The following is a 12,722-nucleotide window of genomic DNA, read 5'->3' on the forward strand; positions in this document are numbered from 1 at the left end:
GTTTTAGACTCTAGGTCTCTTCGGACCAAATCCGTTTCAGGAAATTTAGAATCGATATAGCGATGTCCGTACGTCCGTCTGACTGGTTGGTGAGCACGATAACATTCGAAGGGAGTATCCGATTTGATCCAAACTTGGTACACCGTAATATTATTGTCAAATTTAGATCGAGTTCGGAGATGGGCAATATCGGTCCATTCCTTCTGGTACCTCCCCCACAAAATGTTAACACTTTAAAAGAAAATGATTTCCTGCACAGAAAAGTAAGAATAATCCGATTTTGTTCCAACTTTGCAAATCCTAATATTTTCGTCAGTGTTAGTTCAGATGAGTTAGTGGTAATTCAGATTGGGTCATCTGGGTCATAAGTGTCAAAATGTTGAATAATTAAAACTCTCATAAAATGTGATGTAAGTGTCCGATTATCTTCAAATTACACATCACAATATTTCTATTAACCCAAGGTCCGGTCCACTCCTTCTGGTACCTCCCCCACAAAGGGTCAACATTTTAAGTATCCATGAAGCTCATAAAACGGGAAAATAACATCCGATTACATTCAGACTTGGTACATTTCAATATTTCGATCAAAACAAGATCTTTTATAAAGATGGTAGAGATCGATTCTTTCTGGTATCTCCCCACACAGGGTTCCAGATTTTAAAAAAACAAAACGCTCAAGGAAAGCGAAATAAGCATCCAACTCTCTTCAAATTACGCACATCCAAATATTTTTGCTCACGCAGGATCTGTTGTGAAAACGATATATATCTGCGAACACTCTCTTGGTACCAAACCCTCAAAAAGTCACAAATTTCAAATACTTTTATCTGTCATACCTTGCGAAACAACGCGGCGATTCTTTACAACTTGCTCTTTCTCTTAACGAGAAATCTGATATTAATATTTAATTTATCGAAATTCATGATTTCACATAAAACTGGATAAAAATGTTCGATATCCATTAAAATTTTGGAATACTTCGGTCCCCTATATCTGTTACCTCACACATATTTCCACATTTGCACGTATGTCATATAAAGTATGGGAAGTAGTTGATTTAGCCCAAATCTGGCAGGTTGTAATAGTTCCATCAGTGTTAGGTCACATACAAATTGGTCAATATTGCCCAACTGTTCCTGAATCTCCCCCATAAAGAGTTAACAGTTTGAATAACCCTCGTTTACATGTAAAAGGGTTAACCAATTGGATTTGGATTAAATTGTCATATCCATTACTTATACTTCAAATAAATCCTCTCAAAGTAGGTTAACCCTACAAAAGGTTTTGACGTAAACATGGCAGAAGAGCTAAATGATATACCGATATTGTCAATATTCGAGTTGTCGTTTTTCTGCAACTAGGTCAAGTTCGAAGATTACCTATATTTGTCCGTGATATCAGAGAGGCTCAATGAAAGCGGGAAGCGCGTATATTGATTATTGGAGTCTTTTTAAAGTAATTGTTTAAAATTGTTGGTATAATTTTAAATTTTTAAATATCCACCATATTACAGTGCTTGCGAATCAGTACTTTTGATTTTATTGCCTCTTTTCTCGGTGAATATGAATTTCACATATACAAAAATGCTTCAAATTACAGTACCTCCCTACATTTGGTATTTTGGTGTTTTAGTAATTTTTTAATGGAATTATCTGAAATGTTGATATTTGTTTGAAATTCTTAACCATCAATAATATTTTTGCAATAATGCATATACCACTCAGAAACAAAACCTATACTATACAGGGTGAGATATAAAACTACAACAAAGTCAAACGCCATAATTTTTAACTTTTTTTTAATTCTATTGAATGAAAGCAAAAACTGTCGGAAATAGCATCCAATTTTAGAATAAGTTTAGATTTGTTCTAATTGGTCACCTTTGGCACGAATTATAGCCTTCAAACGGCCAATGAAACCGTTACATGCGAATGTTGCTCTACGGAAAATTCTCACCAGAATGCTTTTGTGCGCTTGTAAACAATATAATAAGCTGTCACTGGAATAATTTTAACAGCTGTCGGACGAGTGGCTTGGAAATGACAGGAGTCTGAAGTTGGTTGTAGTTTTTTCATCTCAGCATGTATATCCACAAGTGTATATAATGATGTTGTTTTAATATAATGAATAAAAAACATATTTATTTTAATGAAAAAGAAAATGTAAAAAACAGAATAAATCTAAATTTAGTCCGTGTGCACGAAGAGTTTTTCTTGGGAATTATTAATTGTCATATGAAATGCCAAATGTACAGAATATGCAATCTTTTAAAGTTAAACCGCATATTTTTGTATTAGTGGGATTCGTGGTAGCAATCCATATGAACCTATGTAATTCCCCGTAATAATCGTGGAGTCAATTAAAATGTTGTGTACTTTTTTACTGTTAAAATTTTGGACCAACTTCCGTCACACATTCCAAACTTTTTTGGAATTTGACATACATACCGTGTTTGTGGCATCAAATACACCAAATCGGCAAAAAAATCATATGGGAACTATATCCAAATCAATATCAATATTATTTATTTCCGTCACGCATTCCAGATTTCATTAAGAGAGATTTATAGCGTGCTTGATGCATCAAATACATGAACTCGCCGAAAATATATAAGCTATATGCAAATCTGAACCGATGTCAATATGATTTGGCAATTTTGGAACAAAATTCTGTTACATATTCCTTATGTCTATGCAATCGGAGATACATAGCGTAGTTGGTGCATCAAATCCATAAAATCTTAAAATATATTGGAGCTATATTTAACTCTGAACCGATTTGAAAAATTTAGTTTTGCATCAAATTATAAATAAATCTTTTGTGTCTCGTACCATCGCTCGTTGCCGTGATACTGCTAGAGTAGCCCGATTTTAAGGAAGTGGACGGAAGATAACAGCAACATCAGCAGAAATGGTTCGAAAAGTAAAGATGCGACTTGATAGAAACCCGCGTCGTAGTGGCCAAAAAATGGCTCGTGAGCTGAACATATCTCAATATTCTATTCGGCAAACATTGAAAAATTAGCTCGGGGTAAAGCCATTGCAATTCCAAAAAGTTCAAGTACTTACACCGCAACAGAAAGAAAATAGACTCAAAAGAGCTAAAGAGTTGCTTCTCTTGGCCGAAGTGGTGAACTGCCGAATTTGGTTTTCTACGATGAGAAAACAGATCATTTGTTTGGCCCAAGGACGAACGCTATTGGAATCGGTGATAATCGGTTCAGACATATATGCTCTCCACAACAATTGTATGTCTCCATACCCCCTAATTTGATGTAAATAATGCATCAAGGACACTACCTTTGACCAAATGAAGTTGTTTTATACGATTTTATATTTAAGTATTCTGAAACTCATAACATGTACTCCATAGCAGTGATATTTGATTCGAGAGGTCAAATACAATATAAATTTACTTTTGGGAAATTTAGTTGAAATCGATTGGAATATATTTTTCATAGGTTAGTATCAATCGATTTCAAATTAAGACCGCTCTAATACGTAATTATTATGAACGATTATTTTCTACAGGTTACTCTACAGAACACTGGTTTCAGGTACATTTAAATTTTATTTACCGATTTTATGACAATAGATGTAGTATATTGATTGATTTCAACTAAGCACGTGGATCTGTCCAGTCGAAAATAACTATATCTGGTAATCAGTAAAATATCTGTGACAAACTGAGAGACGCATTATGTATGCCAATTAGTATAAAGGAATTAAGCATAACAAACTCCAACACCGTTTAGAAAAACTGTTTTGGGTAAACCAAGTGCGCTTTGTTTACCTGCATTTTATGTTTGTGTTCAGCCGCAATAGCATAGAAGCATTAACTTGGCCAATACTTGAATTCGCTACTGCAAAGCTCTGACTCTGCTAAATGCAGTGCATTGTTCACAGAAACACTTTTACATTATTTTTATTTCGTTTTGTTTTGACAAAGATTTTCGGTTAGACTGGAATGTAGTTTGAATTTTTACAAACGCCCTCTGCACAACAAGTGTTTGCTTTGGTTGTGAAAATCGCCACAATTGAATCGAAAAATTTAACTGAATCGTAAAAAGTGGTTCAACCAGTTTTGTATAAAAAAACTAAATTAGAAACAAATGTTATAATATCGATTTTAGTTAGATTAAAAGCAACACCTAATGAACAAAATGGGTTTTTACTCATTTAATAACAAACAGAATGGAAATAGTAAAAAGGTATAAACAATTAGGTAAATATTCTATCAATATATATTTATGCATATTTTTAGTAATAGAATACTTTTTCATATCCCTTTGGAGTTACTTAATAAGCAAAGGAACAAAAACTTCTTTGAAAATATAGTTAGTATTCACTTCTTAAATATCAGTGAGTCTCAATGTAATGTAACTGATACAACACAATTGGGTCCTTCAATTCACAACATTGCAAAACATCAAAAAAAAGAATAAGAGACCTTGTAATTTTTTTGAAGATCAAGTTAAAATGTATCAGCCGTTTTTGCCCAGAGATACAAACCCTCAGCTAATGACCATTTATTTTAACATATACTGACTTGCGTAGTGCTTATGATTATTCCAGCCGTTGACCCTTTATGGGGGACGTTCTAAAGGATTGGGCCAATATTGTCTATTTCGTATCTGACCATCCCAGATTTGGACTATTTAACTACTTCCATCAATTTATATGATAGAAGTATTTGATATAATCCACTTTAAAAACCAGAAAGGAAAAGTCAAAAGTCGTGCGGGGCCGACTATGTGATACCCTACACCACTATGTATATTTAGTAGAGCTCCCGTAACAAAAGAATTTGTTTGTTCGGGATACCATAGTATTTTGTTGTTGCAAAATGGTCAGGCTTTATCCCTTTATTGTTGTGGAATGCATATTATGCTTGTGAGGGACTTAAAACCCCAAATTGGATAAAGCATATATATGGGAGCTATAGCTATATCTGAACCGATTTTCACCAAATTTCATATAATTGCTTTTAGACTAAATTAGGTTGGATATGCTATAATTCAGGTCATTTGGCCTGATATTGGCTATTTGGTGCACAATTAACCTGAAATTGGTTAAGGATATATATGAGAGCTATATCCAAATCTGAGCCGATCTTGATAAAATTTGATTTACTTATTTCAGAGCTGTATCTGATATCTGGTACCAAGGGACTTAAAAACTCAAATGGGATAAAACATATATATGGGAGCTATAGCTATATCTGAACCGGTTTTCACAAAATTTGAAGTAATGGTTTATAAGATGTATTCAATCGTAAATATCAAAATTTGTTACTGATATTATCCATTTTGTGTACAATAAACCGATATCAGGTTTATAAAGATAAAGATATATATGGGAGCTATACCCTAATCTCAACTGATCTCGACAAATGTAAAAGCGGTATTTTCAAGCAGTATCTGATGTCCGGTACCAAATATCATTCTTCTGGAGTGCATATTACGCATATGAGGGCTTAAAACCCCAAATCGGATAAAACATATATATGGGAGCTATACCTATATCTGAATCAAATTTTATTTACTTGTTGAATTCGATGGGATGTATCAAAATACAGTTCATTTGGACTTACATTAGCCATTTGATGCACAAATAACCCGAAAGCGGTTGAAGATATATGGGAGCTATATCTAAATCTGATTATCACCAATTTTAATAGGGTTCGTTCTTGGGCCAAATAAAAATTTAATCTCAATCGAATAATAAATGCGATCTGCATTTTGTTCACAAGAATACATGGACGGATGCGTAAATCGACTCAGAAAGTTGTTCTATGAATATCATCTAAAGTAACTATGAGTCTATCTCGCTTCCTTCTACATGTTACAAACAAATACACAAAGACATAATACCCTTACAACTATGTGGTGTAGGGTAAAAATATCCAAATGTGCGTGAGTTACCAGATATAGTGGACTGAAAAATGTAGTATTTCAATTTTAACTTTGATCTAATACTTATACAAATATTGGGATTTATTTCCACTTTTATGGAAATAATTCTTAGTAAAAATTTTTATCGAGAGGAAAGTGTACCGACGCATCTAATATTTAAAAAGTTTATAATTTTTCCAAATTTTGACCTCTACTATATTCAAATAAAGTCTCTGATTGAGAGAAATGTTTAATTAAACCAAGTTTGATGTATCTCATCTTCACACCTGTTTATGTACTGTTAGAAATATTGGGATGTGTAAAACTTTAACTAAATCGAATGCTTATTTCGCATTTATTCAATATGTTGACCCCTTCGTGCGGGAGGTACCAGAAGAAGTCATCCGATAATGTACATTAAAAAATACATTCCCTTAAAAAACACATAAAGTTAAAACCTTTCCTTTGGATTATTACCTTAAAAATAAATAAAATCATAGCTATACACACAGTGTGCATTTGTATGTAACATGAAGAAGGAAAGATATAGACCCATAGTAGCTTTTGAGGATCCTTATAGAATCACTTTTTGAGTCGATACAGGTCGCATTCTGGTCCCGATACACCAAAAGTGTAATATCAGCCCAAATTAAATAGATTTTAGACATACGATCAAATTCATACTGGAAGAAAGTCTGTCAAATTTGTTGAAAATCGGTTTAGGTATATCTACTAGTCCCATATATATGTTCGGTCCGATTTTGTATTTAAGTCCCTCACACTCTTAACATGCACCCCAACACAATGGTAATTAGTACCAGCTATCAAAGGCAGCATACAAATTCCTCTTTTAAATTTTATAGAGATCTGTTCAAATGGGATATATTTTAGGGAAAATCGGTTCAGATATACTTGCAGTTCCGAAATATATTTTTCAATCCGATATATATTTTTTAAGGTCGAGGAACACAAAATGCCTCCGTTAAATGAAATGAAAATCGATCGATCCATATGTTAGTTACTTTTGGATTACATATTCTTTGTACAAACCTTTATTTGTTACGGGTAGCTTCCTAAATATGCATATAGTATCAGAAAGTCGGTCTGTCCGACTTTTGACCTTTCTTTACTGCTTTTTACTAGGAACTTAAATTGAACTCTTCCTATCATAGAATTTATTTTGATCAAGAATACATACCATACCTTACTGAGTGCCAAAGTAAGTTGGAAGTGAACAAAACTAAAAAGGTATTCAGAATTTCAAATATCAATCTCTTTGACTGAAAAATGTTTACAATACCTTTAAGTGAGCTGAGCTGTTGCACGGGGCTGTTATAAACCTATGATATATTATTTTTGATGGATTTGGTATACCCATCCAATTTTTATACCCTCCACCAAAAAAGGTATGGAGGGTATATTAACTTTGTCATTCCGTTTGTAACTCATCGAAAAAAATCATTTTAGACCCAACAAAGTATATATATTCTTGATCAGCGTAAAATTCTAAGACGATTTAGCCCTGTCCGTCCGTCTGTCCGTCTGTCCGTCTGTTGTAATCACGCTACAGTCTAAACGAATTAAGATAGGAAGCTAAAATTTTGCACAGATCTCTCTTTTGTCTGCAGGCAGGTCAAGTTCGAAGATGGGCTATATCGGTCCACGATATCGTATAGCCCCCATATAACGGTACCCCCCGATATTCGGTATTTTGATGATTTTACCCACACTTTTTAACGGAATTGTCTGAAAATCCACACAAGGAGTTCCTTGTGGGTACTTTATACCTCAGCAGAGAATTGTTTATATAGGTCCACAATATCGTATAGCCCCCATATAACGGTACCCCCCGATGTTCGGTATTATGATGATTTTACCCACATTTTTGAACGGAATTGTCTGAAAATCCACACAAGGAGTTCCTTGTGGGTACTTAATACCTCGGCAGAGAATTATCTATATAGGTCCACAATATCGTATAGCCCCCATATAACGGTACCCCCCGATATTCGGTATTTTGATGATTGTAGCCACATTTTTCAACGGATATGTCTGAAAATCCACACAAGGAGTTCCTTGAGGGTACTTTATACCTCGGCAGAGAATTGTTTATATAGGTCCACAATATCGTATAGCCCCCATATAACGGTACCCCCCGATGTTCGGTATTTTGATGATTTTACCCACATTTTTCAACGGAATTGTCTGAAAATCCACACAAGGAGTTCCTTGTGGCTACTTTATACCTCGGCAGAGAATTGTCCATATAGGTCCACAATATCGTATAGCCCCCATGTAACGGAACCCCCCCCCCCCCCCCCCCCCCCCCGATATTCGGTATTTTGATGATTTTACCCACATTTTTCAACGGAATTGTCTGAAAATCCACACAAGGAGTTCCTTGTGGGTACTTTATACCTCGGCAGAGAATTGTCCATATAGGTCCACGATATCGTATAGCCCCCATCTAACGGAAACCCCCCCCACCACCCCCGATATTCGGTATTTTGATAATTTTACCCACATTTTTGAACGGAATTATCTGAAAATCCACACAAGGAGTTCCTTGTGGGTACTTAATACCTCGGCAGAGAATTATTTATATAGGTCCACAATATCGTATAGCCCCCATATAACGGTACCCCCCGATATTCGGTATTTTGATGATTTTACCCACATTTTTCAACGGAATTGTCTGAAAATCCACACAAGGAGTTCCTTGTGGGTACTTTATACCTCGGCAGAGAATTGTCCATATAGGTCCACGATATCGTACAGCCCCCATGTAACGGAACCCCCCCCGATATTCGGTATTTTGATGATTTTACCCACATTTTTCAACGGAATTGTCTGAAAATCCACACAAGGAGTTCCTTGTGGGTACTTTATACCTCGGCAGAGAATTGTCCATATAGGTCCACGATATCGTATAGCCCCCATGTAACGGAAACCCCCCGATATTCGGTATTTTGATAATTTTACCTACATTTTTCAACGGAATTGTCTGAAAATCCACACAAGGAGTTCCTTGTGGGTACTTTATACCTCGGCAGAGAATTATTTATATAGGTCCACAATATCGTATAGCCCCCATATAACGGTACCCCCCGATATTCGGTATTTTGAAGATTTTACCCACATTTTTGAACGGAATTTTCTGAAAATCCACACAAGGAGTTCCTTGTGGGTACTTAATACCTCGGCAGAGAATTATTTATATCGGTCCACGATATCGTATAGCCCCCATATAACGGTACCCCCCGATATTCGGTATTTTGATGATTTTACCCACATTTTTCAACGGAATTGTCTGAAAATCCACACAAGGAGTTCCTTGTGGGTACTTTATACCTCGGCAGAGAATTGTCCATATAGGTCCACGATATCGTATAGCCCCCATGTAACGGTACCCCCCTGATATTCGGTATTTTGATGATTTTAGCCACATTTTTCAACGGAATTGTCTGAAAATCCACACAAGGAGTTCCTTGTGGGTACTTTATACCTCGGCAGAGAATTATTTATATAGGTCCACAATATCGTATAGCCCCCATATAACGGTACCCCCCGATATTCGGTATTTTGAAGATTTTACCCACATTTTTGAACGGAATTTTCTGAAAATCCACACAAGGAGTTCCTTGTGGGTACTTTATACCTCGGCAGAGAATTATCTATATAGGTCCACAATATCGTATAGCCCCCATATAACGGTACCCCCCGATATTCGGTATTTTGATGATTTTACCCACATTTTTCAACGGAATTGTCTGAAAATCCACACAAGGAGTTCCTTGTGGGTACTTTATACCTCGGCAGAGAATTATCTATATAGGTCCACAATATCGTATAGCCCCCATATAACGGTACCCCCACGGTATTCGGTATTTTCATGATTTTAGCCACATTTGTCAACGGAATTGTCTGAAAATCCACTAAAGGAGTCCCTTGTGGGCATTTTACCTCCTCAAAATGAAGTGTCTATGTAGGTCCACGATATCGTATATTCCCCATATAACTGTAACCTCCGATATTCGGTATTTTGATGATGTTAGCCACGCTTTTCGATGGAATTGTCTTAAAATCAACACAAGTAGTTCCTTGTGAGTACTTCACCCCCTGAGAGAGAATTGTCTATACAGGTCCACGATATCGTATATCCCCCATATAACGGTACCTCCCGATATTCGGTATTTTATGATTTGACCCACATTTTTCATCGGAATTGTCTGAAAATCCACACAAGGAGTTCCTTGTGGGTACTTTATACCTCGGCAGAGAATTATCTATATAGATCCACGATATTGTATAGCCCTCATATAACGGTACCCCCGATATTCGGTATTTTGAGGTTTTTAGCCATATGTTTCAACGGAATGGTCACAAGGGGTTCTTTGTACACAAGGGGTTCTTTGTGAGCACTTTACCCACCGACAGAGAATTCTCTATATAGGTTAACGATAACGCATAGCTCCCATATAACGGTACCCCGCGATATTCGGTATTTTGATGATTTTAGCCACATTTTCCAATCGTATTGTCTGAAAATCCATACACGAAGTTCCTTGTGAGTACTTTACACGCAGACATAGATTTGTCTTTATAGGTCCACAATATCGTATATCCCCCCATATATCGGCACCTTCCTATATTAGATACTAGCTGGCCCGGTCCGCGTTGCCGGCCCGTAGTTTTTGTCTATTATGCATATTTGTCCAAGCTTAATTATTCACAGATATGACTGATATAAGTGTTCACGTACAGGTCGATTAAAAGTGTTTTAAAATATTTAAACCGTGGGCTTCAACTGTGTGGATGTGCTATACAAATCTATTAAAAAGTATATCAATCTTATCGCCATGTATGGGACCACATTAATTTTTAATATGGTAAAAATCGTAGCAAAATCTTCCAGTCAAATGAGCAATAATTTGGAATTTACTGTATTTTGTATACTACATAGTTGAGGGCTGAATGATTTAAGAATAGCCAAAGTTAATTACCTTATTAAACCCATTAGCACCTTAGATTGTACATTAGAGTCCTTATAAGTCCCCCTAACCATGTCGGTCTGTTTGTCCGCCAAAAGGTGGACTTGAGAGGGTATTATTACATGGAGAAAATTCTCAAATTTGTAGATATATTCAAATTTTTGTGTACGATTTTCACCCTCCTTATACACATTATTAGCCAAATTCTTTGAAATATGGTAAAATTAGGAGGTACCTTCTTTATATGAGCACTACTCTGAAACATCGACCTACACTGAAAACTTATAATCCAAGATGACAAATAGAGGCCAAATCAAAAATATAGCAGAACAATATAGCATGTCATAGCATTTCGCGTGATTTAAATAAGTAAAAATAGTTTTATCCACCTCATAATTGAGGGCAGAATGATAAGATGGGAATTAATTTTATTTGCCATTTAAATTGTAAGTTGGAGACCCCTTAAAGTTCATATTTTCATCATAGTATAATTCAATGATGACTCAACAAATATTCGGTCCCGTGCTACTTTCTTATATTTGTAATTTGTTCATGTTTCCACAACTTATTTCATATAGATTTACATCCCAAATCTACGTTCCAAACCAATTTTCTCTTGGGGGTTACAAATTCAATAGAATACAAAATTTTCTTTTCTGACCACACATTAGATGTGAAAGTGGACTTGGGGATACTCCAATGTGGGGACTTTACTTAAATAAATTCCTATGTGGCAATTATCTGTATGATGGTTCCCTACCCCAGGGTGATATTAATAAAAATTGTTAGCCAAATCAATTGATGAATGTGGTCAAGACCAATATGGGTCCTACTCTGGAAATTTCAAATTTTATGCGAAGAGGTTCTCTACCCCCTTAGAAACAAAAAAAGCCAAATAAGGGCCAAAAAATGAAAAAAGTGGCCAAGACCCCAAAAATAGCTTAAATCATAGATGGTTATATAAATATGAAATCGGGTTGTTCCCTTATCCGTGAGTTATGATCGATATAAAGACCCGCAAAAGTGATTTAAGGTATTTTGAATGTTTGGGAAGAATTTCTGGAAGGATATAAAAGCTTTTCTTACTAAAAGTCCCATTCGCTCTTCTATTTTGCACCTTTTATATTTGGTATTTTACTGATTATTCTCCCAAAGAATTTAGCATTTTGAGCTCTCATTGGACCACGCTTTGAAATGAGCCACATTAGGTTTATTCGGTCATTTTTGTTTTTTTTTTTTTTTTTTTTTTTTTTTTTTAATGCGTTCGCATCTTCCAGGGTGTCAGTTAACATCCTATTTCGCACTTATTTCATTTTATTGGTTAAAAATTGTATATAGTGAAAAATTATTCTTTATTTTGTTCACAAAAAATCCACTGATACACTGATAATACAAATTGAAAAAAAATTACAAAAGAAGAATAACAAATTGAAAAAATCTTCACCTTATTCGCTGATTTTTTACAGCAAATGTTTAAAGATCCTTAAAAAGTTTGTCAATAGAATAGTACAATTGTTTTAAAATTCGATTCCATTGAAAATTTTTTTAGAGTTTTTCCCGATTTGAGAATTTTTGCAATGAGATCTCTTTTTCGTGAGTTTTTAGCGATTTTGAAAAAGTAATTATCTTTTAACTTTGGTGTGACCGCGTTAAATTATTTCAATATCCTCTATTCCGTTTCACCACCACATAATTCGGTACTACACTTCCATGTAACCCGCCATCAATATCAGTTCTCAAGAAATCAAATCAATTTAATAAATTGGTATTAATATTCGAATTCTAAAATAAAATATAAAAAACACTACAAATGTACATTAGAAAAAAGTAAGTCA

This window comes from Musca domestica, unplaced genomic scaffold (assembly GCF_030504385.1).
Source record: "Musca domestica strain aabys unplaced genomic scaffold, Musca_domestica.polishedcontigs.V.1.1 4, whole genome shotgun sequence".
Lineage (NCBI taxonomy): Eukaryota > Metazoa > Arthropoda > Insecta > Diptera > Muscidae > Musca > Musca domestica.